Here is a 10033-nt window from a genome sequence, read left to right as displayed (position 1 = left end):
GCCATTTGTTTTGGTTCTACGTGTGTGTAGAATGATGTCCGGACATATTTTATATTTTCATTAACATCATTTTCAAGCCATCTGAGTTATCATTTTGTTAATCTATGTATACCATGTAAGGATAGAGTTGCACAATTGACTAATTGTACCAGGTTGGCATACATGTATTTCTGAATAGACAATCGACAGGGTGCATGTCTATAAAACGGTTATTACTAGATTTAAGTATGAAACGCATGGTTATATTTGGTTAGTGCTAGGATTAATCTTATTCTATACTAATATTATTGGTTACTAAGTTATAGCAATAATACGAACAGTTGTGCTGGCGCGTAATATATATGACAAAGTATCAGAGAATATGAAAGAAATGAATATATTTCAAAGCATTAGGTTATGACGAGTTAGCCAAGTTAGACTAACAAAATGCTGAAAAAAGCCGTAGTTGAACTCCTGTTGTTGTAAATATTGTCCACGGCTGCTGTTGTAAAACCACCAGGATTCGCGGAACATATTCAATACTGAATGTTTCATAGATGGAATCTTCTACTACTGAAGATAAATTGATAATTAGATCATACATAAACGACTAATGTAAACTGTACATTTTGTCATTTAGTACCTCCTTTACTGGTCCTAGAATCCAGTAGAAGAGTCATATACATTGAAGCGATGGTTCTTATTGAGTTGAATGCAGTATTAAAGAAGAATAAAACAGAAGTAACTTCGAAATGGATGGCGTCGTATTTGCCCCAATGGCATAATTCGACTACATCTGAATATTTGCCCAAAACGATAATCAACTAATGTTTTTGATGACTGTTGAAATGACTTTTGCCTACATCATGTCTTTTTGAACTACCTGTATATGCACCTTATTCACGTATCGTTGTCATACAAGCAGATTGTTGCGGTTGCCTGTTTAATTGCAACAATAAAATAATCATCAAATAGAAAAAGTAAATAACTGCCTTGATAATGGCAAGCCTCAGATTACTGCAATTTTGTTTAGGAAATAACTATTTCCTCTTCTACCTGATCATAAAGAAAACGTTTTGAGTCGAGATGTTTTCATTCTTGTAAGTCTAGCTTAAATATTGGAACAACACCAGTATCTATACGTGATTCCTCGTTGTAGACTACATTTCTGTAAGAATGGTACCGTAGTTACGATTTTCTATACTTTCTTCTCAAATCTTTTGATGTTTGGCTTTAGTATAAAAATATTGCATACACTTGGTATCATAGGGCACTTAGTTTTACTGAAGGTTCGTCAAAACAAAACACTTTGTAACCATATATAAACCGCCGTTTTTAAATTCAACTCGGATCCATAGGTAATATTGTTCGAAGCATCTAGCACTACTAACATTCCAAATTTGAATTCGTATAAGTGATATTCATTGATTTTGATATTTTGAGAGGGCCATCTTGGAAAAAGACGCCATATTAAAATTTCAAGGCGGGTCCATAGTTTATATTTTTCGAAACACCCCGCATTACTTCCATGCCAAATTTGGCCTTGAATTTGACCTTTCATAAGTGATATATTTTAATTTTGATATTTTATGGTGGCCATCTTGGAAAAAGCCACCATATTGAAATTGCAAGGTGGGTCCATAGCTAATATTTCTTGAAACAAGCAGAACTACTTCAATTCCTATTTCTGAGCTTTTTATTTTATCATCAAACCCACAATTGAAATATTGTTCAAAACTTAAGGAGGTGACAAAATTTCATGGACAAGGACACTATTTCATTATGAAATAGTGTCCGCAGACACTATTTCATATGTAACTTTGTCAGACAGATAATATTTCAAGGGAGACATTATTCTATGTTCCATACTATGCACAGAGATAGCAATATTTTTATTTCTTCAATGATGTTTTGAATTTTATAACAATAATAGAATAGATGCTCTTGGGTTTCAAAAAAATTGTCACATAAGTTACATAGGCCATCAGACTTTAGCATTTGGTACAATTTGAATTCAGTATAATGTATATTATGAAGTGATTTCCATTGGAATTGGAAATATTGTTTGATACAGGCAACTTGTGAAGCTTTTTCCAAACTGATTGCCAGTCTAGTTCCGTATTAAATGTTCTATCCTATTTAATTTCATATTTTGCACTAGTACATTTATTTAGTATTTTTTGTAATGATTTTAATTGATTTTTTTTCTGGGAGAATAAATTTTCTTTCCACATCATACATTTTGTTATTCTGAATTTTTTTATGTGCTTCAAATTTGTTGGATTACTAATGACGCTTCTTAGTTCGTTAATGCAATCGTCAATGATTGATTTCTTTATTAGAATGTATTCGCATATCCAACTACGTTTATCTATTAGTTTATCAAATATTATTTAATTACTATAGGTTTCCGTTTCGATATTCCAAACATCTTTTATTTTGGCGATATGACTCTTGGTAAAGGAAGGGAAGAACAAAGGTTTCTCTTTCCATTTCACAGTGTTGTTACCAAATATATTCTTTTTAAGAATGGTAGTTTTTGCGTGAACCCCTCACTTATATATTGTCGAGTTTTGGTTGTGTCTATGGGCCACTCGATATCTCTCGGCCGGAAGTCGGAATAAAATTCTCGGAAAGTCTCGAAAGTTTTCGATCAATTATACAGGTAGTTATCTACGTCTTTGATACGGTCCCTCTATGACTAGGCTACCACGTGACATTACGCCATCAAAGTAAATTGGAAAGTAAACAATAAGGCTTGGTTGCTGTCAATATGTCGTTTAAATATAAGAACCTTTTTGCCTTTTCACAAAACATATGTGTTTTTAATAATGTGAATGTTTATAAGCGCGTTGATGTAAAAGTTTCTAAACAAGTATTATGACAACGCAATTATATTTGTTTTAAAACGACCCCTGTACACTGTGTGTATCTAGGTCAATTATTACGTGGTATTGTGCTTTGTCATGATAACATGTAAACTAATTATGTCTGAAGATTTAACCACGTTTTTATTTTCATCATAGACTAAGGAGAGAACATTCTGGTTTAAATGTGTATATTAGATCGGAAAACAGAAAGATAATATTATTATCAAAAGTATTCAATTTAATTAATTCAATAGAAATCAAAGAAATATATACAAAATATATACTGTATTTATGTTTCTGTAGAAACTAAATATTAAATTGAAGTCAGAATATTTTCACAGTTGCAATTAAGAAATAAGTATTTATATGACAAAATGCTCTGCTTTGGTATTTTTAAATATTCATTTGTAAATGAAACATGCATAATAATTAAATCTGAATAAATCCTTGCATCATACAAAAAAAATGTTGATAAACAATAATAATTATATTTCTACGTTAATTATTTCCTACCGTTTTAGTAAGGTTTTAAAAGTAATTGTTATTTTTGTTTGTATTGTAATATATCCATAAAACGGAAAGTAAGATAAATTAATTAAATATTTAAATTTTAAACGGTCGTGAATAAAAAATACTCGTGTGTTTTCAAGTTGATTTATAAGTCTTTGCTTATATTTTGTATAGTAATCTATTCATATAGTGGAATGATAGAATTTAAAAATAGATTCATTTGAAAAATAAACTGTCCGTCCGTAAATACTTGACGGTTGTGTTTATTGATACTACATGTATATATTTTAAAACTTTTCGGAAAAACAGGAACGTATGTTTATTATAAAATTTCCATTCTATTTTTGTTTGTTTGTTTTAATAGTTTAACCTTATAACATCTACATATTTGTACTATGGTACGGTTTTTAAAATTGTATTCACTGTGTTGCCCAACAATCCTACACGTCTTGATTCATTCATATTATAGATCACATTTCAAACGCACACTATCGGTTTGCGTTCTCAAAAATTCCAATAATACTAATTTCACTCGTGAATGCGCATTTTCGTTTTTCTTATCTAAATTTAGGACACGTCTGTAAGAGATTGACATGTGACTTTCATGCACGGTCATCATTACTTACGGTATTCTGACCTCTAGCTGTTTCTCTTTTGTTTCTTTTTTGAGTCACTGTCCTATGATAAACTTTGACCTTTTCGAAAAGCTAAGGATTGTCTAACTTTGCAATTTATTTGGCCTTTTAACTTTTTTCATTCGAGTGTCACTGATGCTTTTTTGTAGACTGGCGTCTGGCGAACAGCATTTTAATCCTGGTATCTTTTTATATCTACATACCTTTTTATATAAATTGGTTATTTTGAGGGTATGTACAGGTATTCATAAAATTTCTAAATTAAGATATTCTTCGGCAAAACCAAGTTTCCCTGTAGAATATTTGAATTGATTTATGTAAAATCAGGAAATCCTTAAAATTTGAGATGTTTTATTAGACCAAAAAAGGTATCTTTATAAGATGTCCCAATCAGTTGCATGCCACAGGTTTCATTGCACATGGAAATTGGACTTTAGATTTATCTATACAATTAATCATTGGAAAATTATATACATTCCCAAGTACTAAATAAAATAGTGTAGCTTTAAAATGTATATTCAAATAGTAAATGTAAATATGCACTTTCAACTGACTTCTAATCACAGTCAATTATTTCAATTCAAAAGCAAACACAAATTCAGCAACAATCTTTTGGTGACCCGGCAGTCAGCGGTCTTAGGTTCACGTATTGCTTTTCTTTTTTTTAAAGAAAGCAACTTGTTTAACGTTCGGTCATTTTACTATAATGTTCACACCATGCAGTAACCGCCTTTAGGTAAACATTTGTGATATACTTTATTTAAATTATATTTAGATCTTTACAGGTACATATAAAATATCCTATACCAAATGTTTTGTCAAAGTGTTTTAGCCAGTATTTGGCAATTGCATTCCAACTTTGTGTTGGACTTCCTAAACTTCTATACTTAAAGTAAAATTACAAAAATGCCGAACTCCGAGGAAAATTCTAAACGGAAAGTTAATCCAAAAGCTCAAACACATCAAACGAATGGATAACAACTTTCATATTCCTGACTTGGTACAGGCATTTTCTTATGTAGAAAATGGTAAATTAAACCTGGTTTTGTAGCTAGCTAAACCTCTCACTTGTATGACAGTCGCATAAAATTCAATTATATTGACAACGATGTGTGAACAAAACAAACCGACATAATAGGTAAAGATGTCAAAAATAAGGATACAGCAGTCAACATTGTGCTATAATCTTAATCACTACAAAAACAAGCAAATATGTCATCAAAGACAAACAAAAAGGCATATAGACAAAGCACATTAGCAAAAACGAAAGACAAGAATAAAAAAATTTACCATAGCACAACAACACAATGACGGGATGTACAAGTACCGAGCCACGTCAAACGAATCACTATAAAATCAAGCAAAATATAATTTGGTTTTTATGAAACTTTCCAAACTGATCATTCTGATCCCCTCTAAGCTTTCATCTAGACAACATAATTTTCTGTCGACAAGGCTGACTTTAGAGCCCCAAACAAAATCCCAGAAAAAAGGGTTTATTTCTTTTTCAAACTCATTAGGTATACCCCTCATCTGAACCTCGTATCCCAAAATAGGTATTAATGGTTTTTTTCTAATCAATACTTTACGTCTGTAAGTTAAATTTCTTGTTTTCCAAATGTGAATACAGTTTTTTATCTTGCCAATTATGGAACCCCATATTTTACTGTTATTAATGTTATAACTATGGTGCACCCCTAAAGCTTTTATGTTATCCTTGATCCAGGATAATTTTTTTTAACCTTGGTTTTGTGCCCTTAAGCCTCCGAATAAACAAACCTTTTGTTTTATCGAAGTTAATTTTGGAACTGGAGGAGTTTATATTAATAACTTCAACGCAAATGGGTGTGAATGCAAAAGTACGCAATTAGTTCATGCAAAATGCCTATAAATTGCCATTTCGAATACAATGAAAACTCCCTTATTCTAATCAGTGTTGCCACCTTCTCCCCTTTTCATTGGAATTATTTTTTCATCTTTTATCTAACTAATTGAATGTTATATTTTAATGAACAAATGTTACAATATTCATCAAAATTGATATGTGTGCATGATAACTGCGCATGGTAATTTTTATACCTTAAATTTTAGCCAATATCCAAAGGGACCCGTAACCATGGCGAAGGGGACATAAACAATTTTGTTGTCAATATATTTCTTATATGTTTGTTAATAGCTGCCAACAAACAAAATTTCAAAAAAATCGGAGACCATGCTTGCCGCAACTTGGTTGGTGGTTACAGAGAATCATTATTAATACGACAAATCAATGTAAAAAACCTTAGAGAATCGCATGAACTCCAAAAGGGGATCTCAAACCAAGCCGAAATGTTTTAGTATATCACATGCAAATCTCAAAGTTTAAGTAAATTCGATTGCTATGAGCTAGGTAGCTAATGTCGCTTTAAAAGAATTTTGTTATTTGAAGATTGTAAATGTTTTATTGTTTCTCTTTTATATATTACACAGCTTTTACAGACTTGGGATGTTTAAGAGCACAACATACATGTCTATTGTTTAGTCGTTGTTTTCTTTTTTATCGTTGTGTTGCTTTCACACTGACGTATATCCCTAATATCTTTTTATTTATATGAAATGTGGGCCTTTTTATACAAAGTTCACATGTCTGTTGCAGGTCAATGGACTAGTTATTTAATTTGATATTGCTACAATAAAGTCATCATGAAGATCATGGTCACATTTGATTTTTAAAAGCCAGGGGTTAATGGTCGAATTTAGTGTCACCAAATCGTTGTCACTAAAAACATAAACCATACACGGTTTGTTGTTTCTGTCTGAATTTGATTTGAATGATTATAATAAAGAAAAATTAATGATGACCACTATTGATTTTTAAGGTAAATGCTGGAGATCATAGGAATTGAGTCCAAATCCGTTTCAGAGAATCAATTTATATTCTGCTTTAAGCTTTGAAGACATTTAAAACGTAAAAATAGACATCTCTCGTGTTTCGCACTCATTTGGCCGAGTGGTAAAAGGTAAAATAACAAAAATACCGAACTCCAAGTAATATTCAAAACGGAAAGTCCCTTATCCCTTATCAAATGGCAAATTCAAAATCTTAAACACATAAAAACGAATGGGAAATAACTGTCATATTCCTGACTTGTTCTAAGGTTAAGGCTTTTATCACATATAAGACTATATGTTTTGGCATTTTTGTCATTCATATCGACAATACACTATTGATATGCTGTCGAGTGTCTTTCTGTCATGTATATATTTACAATTATATCCTCACGAGACTGATCACCGAATTTGAATTTACCATGAACAACACGACGGCTGCCTCATTGGGAGCAGAAACATCTACATACCATTTCGGAGCACATGAGATCAATCCCAGTTTTTACGGGTTTGTGATGATCCGTCTTTAGTTTTTTTATGTTGTGTTTTGTAAACTGTTGTTTGTCTTTTCGTCGTTTTTTCGATTTCTGTCATGGTGTTGTCGATTTCTCTTCGAATTTTGAATTCAGATCTTTCCCTTTTGTTATCTTACGCCTCTTTTTTGCTTGATCTTGTGGTAAGACATATTGATCATAAATAAACAGAGATATTGGACATTGATCAATTAGATAGACAGTAACCCAACAATATAATAAAAAAGAAGATATCTGATCATCAAATAAACAATTTCTCAGTATATTATTATTTCATAATTTTGATTTGTTTAATTCTATAAAGTGGTTTTCGAAAAACATATTGTAGTTCTTTCTGAGATCGTTTTTTTTTTTATTGAACTAGTAGGCTAAAACATAGAAAAAAATCTACAAAAATAAATAAACATTTACCCATGTTCAACAATGTACACAAAAAATCTTATTGGGAGATCATAGATCAATATTCCAATGTTTCACAAAATGATTATCCCTTAGGGACAACTAATACACGGTCTAGTATATACGACGGATAATCCCGAAAATAATGGACAATTGGATGAAAGGAAAGGTGTTTTACACATAAATGTGTTGTTGTTGATGCGAAAAATCGGTAGGGACATTTTATTTTTTTAATTTCTCCTTTCTATTCTGACATTTCTTTTTTCCAGGTTGACATTTTTCGCTTCCAGGTTGACATTTCTCACTTCAATATAGAATAATTGGGAGCTGTTGTATGAGTGCCAATGATACAGCTATCCACCTAAGACAAAATGGCGTACATTTTAGCAATTTTAGGTCTCCATTCGGCCTTCATCAATGAGTGAAAACCATACCGCACAGCAAGCTATAAAAGGCCCCGACATGACAAAATGTCAAACAATTCAAACGAGAAAGTTAACGGCCTGATTTATGAACAAAACAACAAACAGAAATTGATATGGTATACAGCAACAAACGACAACCACTAGATTACAGGTTCCAGACTTTGGACATGCACATATAGAATGTGGCGGGGTTAAACATGTTAGCGGCGCCCAACCTTCTCCCTAACCAGTGACAGTGATGTAACAGCACAACATAAGAACAAACTATAATGTTTACAGCACATTTAAAGCAATGAGATATGTTTTGTATTAAAAATCATATCAATTGATGATATTCGGAAAAAAATTATGAACATAAGTTTGATCTCCGAGCGACAATAGATCAAACATCTTCGAAAAAAATGAGGGAAATCAATAAACTAGATTTTTGTTTCCCTACTTTTTTGAATGTCGATTTGATCACAGGGCAATAATTCAATTGAAAAATATTGACATATATCAATTTACTTATGTCACATGCAAAGAAACCTCTTTTTTAACATGATTCTGAACTTAAAAATCGATATATCTAATAGTCATTGGTATCATATTTTGCTTTTTTTAATAACTGTAGGTGTCCTATTTTGCATTTCTGATAACTGTATATATCTTATCTTGCCTTTCTGAAAACTATCGGTATTCTATCTTGCCTTTCTGAAAAATGTCGGTATCCCATCTTGCCTTTCTGATAACTGTCGGTAGCCCATCTTGCCTTTCTGATACATGTAACTGTCGATATTAAATCTTGCCTTTCTGATAACTGTCGGTATCCAATCTTGCCTTCTGATAACTGTCGGTATCCAATCTTGCCTTTCTGATAATGGTCGGTATCCTATCTTACCTTTCTGATATTGGTCGGTATCCTATCTTGCCTTTCTGATAATGGTCGGTATCCTATCTTGCCTTTCTGATAATTGTCGGTAGCCCATCTTGCCTTTCTGATAATGGTCGGTATCCTATCTTGCCTTTCAAGTAGGTGTCAGTTTCCTATCTTGCCTTTAAAATGAATGTTTGTATCATATCTTGCCTTTCTAATAACTGTCGGTTTTCTTTTATTGCCTTTTTGATAACTGTCGGTTTTCTCTGACATCCAGCAACTGTCTTATTTTGGTTAAAAAAAAGCTATGGAACTCCTTTCTCAGTTATCAAATGACTGTCAGCCGCCATTTTGTGGACATCTTATTGCTATTGATAACCCTTTTCAATGCCATTCTAGTATAATATCGTTGTATTTCAAATTTGACAAGGTAGGGTTTTCAGAGATAACAGAACTTGCCAGACTATCATTCCTAGCCTTGTAGATTTGTGTATGTTATGTAATTTATTGACCGATCTATTACGTAAAAATCTTTGACTTATTAAAAAAACTAATCAGGCTTACTGATGAGGTTAGAATTATTTAGAAAAATTTAAAATTTGAAGCAATAATGTTTCTTCTGCTTACTGCACTGAAGTTCTATATAGTTTATTCTATACATTGCTAAAGATTGTGTCTTCCTTTACTGATTATTATGTTGTTGTGTGAAATTTGATATGACGTGCAGCTGCCGATAGCCTCGTAAGGACGACACGTTTACCCTACACCTTCTTTTATTAATATTGACAGAATTCACAGCATTGAAATCACAAAAACTGTCAAATTCTTAACCCGATAAAAGTACAAATTTATTTCGACAACTCCTAATAAAAGTTATTCCAATAGATTTTAAAAATTGGGACAGCCAAAACACATGTTTGAATCCGTTAGTTAACTGCGGATGGTGGCTCCTTTCCGT

The sequence above is a fragment of the Mytilus californianus genome, unplaced genomic scaffold, assembly GCF_021869535.1.
Source record: "Mytilus californianus isolate M0D057914Y unplaced genomic scaffold, xbMytCali1.0.p SCAF_6, whole genome shotgun sequence".
Classification (NCBI taxonomy): Eukaryota; Metazoa; Mollusca; class Bivalvia; order Mytilida; family Mytilidae; genus Mytilus; species Mytilus californianus.
The sequence above is the reverse complement of the archived record's forward strand: the minus strand, read 5'-3'. Positions refer to the sequence as shown.